The sequence below is a fragment of the Typopeltis vanoorti genome, chromosome 25 (genome assembly GCF_054136105.1).
Source record: "Typopeltis vanoorti isolate ZY-2024b chromosome 25, IOZ_Tvanoo_1.0, whole genome shotgun sequence".
In the NCBI taxonomy this organism is placed as follows: domain Eukaryota; kingdom Metazoa; phylum Arthropoda; class Arachnida; order Uropygi; family Thelyphonidae; genus Typopeltis; species Typopeltis vanoorti.
This window is the reverse complement of record NC_143573.1, coordinates 43,604,970-43,608,300: the sequence shown is the minus strand read 5'-3', so window position 1 is coordinate 43,608,300 and position 3,331 is coordinate 43,604,970.

The window sequence follows — 3,331 nt, the reverse complement described above, 5'->3', positions numbered from 1 at the left end:
TAAATCTAATTCATTTGCTACTGTCTCTGAAAATGAAGAAAGACCTTTTTCAATGTTGCTTATGAAATCTATTTTTGGGATGTGATTTGGAGCTATGGCAAGGTTGAAACCTTTTTTTAAAATCTCTGATCCTGTTTAGAAAGTGTGTGGCCCGAAAGATTGAAAATAATCCTATCATCAGGGAGGCATATGGTCCAGAGTTGTATTTCCTTTGATAAAGGCTATCAAATTTTTTGATTTGTGATTCCTTACTAGATCGAAAGACTTTGTTGTAACTATTTTGTACCATGTGGTCAATTATTCCCAGTGTTATTATCTATGCTATTAGAAATGTCATCGAAAAAGGTCTAAGCATTTGAGGTCTATTTTGTTCAGTACATATCTGACGTATTGGATTCTTTCATAGTAAGGCTAAAGAAGTTTTGAAGTAAATCCGTTTCGCTTTTTTAGATTTTATTTGCTCTTTAATGATTAGGAACTTTGGATGATTGTAAACTGTCTGCATCTTTTAAGAAAAGTTAGATGGTTAAGCAGTCTTGCCTTTTTGCATTTAAATTTTTCAAAACAATTTACCTTGTTCTTTGTACATCCATCTAGATTATTCATTTTAACTGTTAATATTTGGTCCTTTTATACTAAGTGTGAGACATTTTCTTTGGATTTTATTGGACCATGATTCTTTATAAATATATGTATACAATCGTCTACAAGTTTCGCCAACTTAAGTCTGTCTGGCTTCTTCAGGACAAGAAATGGGTACACTAACATTAAATGCTAAAAAGGAATGCAGTAATGGCAGTAAAGTTAATTAAAATTGAAATGACTCGTGACATTAAGACTCTGGACATTAAGACACGAGACAGTCTGAACAGAAATCAAGGCATGATATTAAAAGACATTTGGAAAAGCTTAATAAATTCACTAGGTATAGCAGAACTCAATTTCGCAAAAAACTGTAAAGCGCGATCTACAAACAATGACTAAGTCTCCACGCTCTATGCCCTTAATATCATGCATCATTTCAATTTTAATTAATTTTACAGTCGTTACTGCATTCCTTTTTAGCATTTAATGTTAGTATACCCATTTCTTGTCCTGAAGAAGCCAGACAGACTATGCTGGCGAAACTTGTGGATGATTGTATACATATATTTAAGAAGAATCATGGTCCAATAAAATCCAAAGAAAATGTCTCATACTTAATATAAAAGGACCAAATATTAACAGTTAAAATGAATAATCTAGATGGATGTACAAAGCACAAGGTATGTTTTGAAAAATTTAAATGCAAAAAGGCAAGACTGTTTAACCATCTAACTTTTCTTAAAAGATGCAGACAGTTTACTATCATTCCAGTTCCTAATCATTAAAGAGCAAATAAAATTTAACGAAGCGAAAATGGATTTACTTCAAAACTTCGTTAGCCTTAGTATGTAAAAGAATCCAATATGTCAGATATGTACTGAATAAAATAGACCTCAAATGCTTAGACCTTTTCGATGACATTACTAACAACATAGATAATAACACTTGAAACATAATTGGCTGCATGGTAGAAAATAGTTACAACAAAGTCTTTCGATCTAGTAAGGAATCACAAATCAAAAAATTTGATAGCCTTTATCAAAGGAATACAACTCTGGACCATGCCTCCCTGATGATAGGGTTATTTTCAACCTTTTGGACCACACTCTCTCTAAACAGGAATTGGAGATTTTAAAAAAAGGTTTCAACTTTGCCGTAGCTCCAAATCACATCCCCAAGATTTCATAAGCAACATTGAAAAAGGTCTTTCTTTATTTTCAGAGACAGTAGCAAATGACTAAAGATTTAAAAAGTACAGTCATCCTCTGTACCTCAAAGCCACTGAAACGTAACATTACCTCCTCTGAAAGAAAAGCACTCTTAAACTTAAAAAAGAACAAAGACGTTATCGTCCTAAAAGCAGACAAAGCCAACTCAACAGTTATTATGAATACCAAAGATTACATAATGAAGAACGGTGTTTTAGTTTCTGACATGTCTAACTATCATATATTGGATGTAGATCCAACCATGAAAAACCACAAAGAGACCAATCTCTTAATATGTAATATGACTAGATGGCCTCAAGAATTAAAATGAAATTTAAAATCTCTAAATCCATTACCACCACCACGCTTATATGGTGTACCAAAAGTTCATAAAGTCGCCGTTCAGCTCTGGGCGATCGTGGACGGTAGCAATTCTTCAACATACCTACCAGCCAAACACCTAGCCGATCTGTTGAAAGAGAAGATAAAGAAATCGGCCTCATTTATAAAGAATTCTAAGCATTTCGTTGAAACATTAAAAAGTATCAACATATCAAATACAGATATACTTGCAAGTCTAGATGTAGTGTCTTTATTCATGAACGTACCATTTGAAGAAGTGATTAAGATCATAGAAGATCTCTTTCCAAACGACATTGCTCAGCTTTTCTGCCATTGTCTAAAATCAGACTATTTTAAAGCAAATAACATATTGTATCAACAACTTGATTGCTTAGCCATGGACAGTCCCTTATCACCACCGTGCTACGGACCTGTTCATGGAAAAACTAGAAGCTGAAATCCTATCCAAAATAAATCTGAAACCATTAGTCTGGTGAAGATATGTGGACGATGTCTTCATCATTTGGAAAGACACAAAAAATGCCTTACATGAGTTCCTTCAAAAATAAATTCTTTCCACCAAAAAATTAAGTTCACATTAGAGTTGGAAAATAACAATCAATTACCTTTTTTTGGATGTACTAATAAAAAAACAAGAGAATGGACAAATCAAATTCACATTCTACCGCAAACCTACAGATAGTGAACGTTATCTTCACTTTAAATCTACTCATCATTATGCACAAAAACTTAGCATTATACATATGCTTAAAAATAAAGCTGCAAATATCATCACAGAAGAAAAAGATCAGCTTGATGAGCTCTCACTCATATCTAAAACTCTAGTCAAGAATGGTTACCCAAAAAATATTATCCAAAAGATTCTCGATAGAAACAGCCCACAGCGACAACCTCAAGTGACGCAGTATACATCATCCATCATCATACCTTTTGCCAGCTCAGTTTCAATGAAAATAGCAAAAATCATGAAGTCTTTCAACATCAGGGTTGCCTTCAAACCTATTTTAACTACACGACACATGTTACAATCCCCCTAAGGATAGCATCGCCTTCTACAAGTACGCAGGTGTATATATCATCCCATGTTCTTGTGGACTGAATTATATAGGCCAAACATCACGAAGCCTAGAAATCCGAAAAAAAGAACATATAGGAGATGTCAACAACAACAGAAC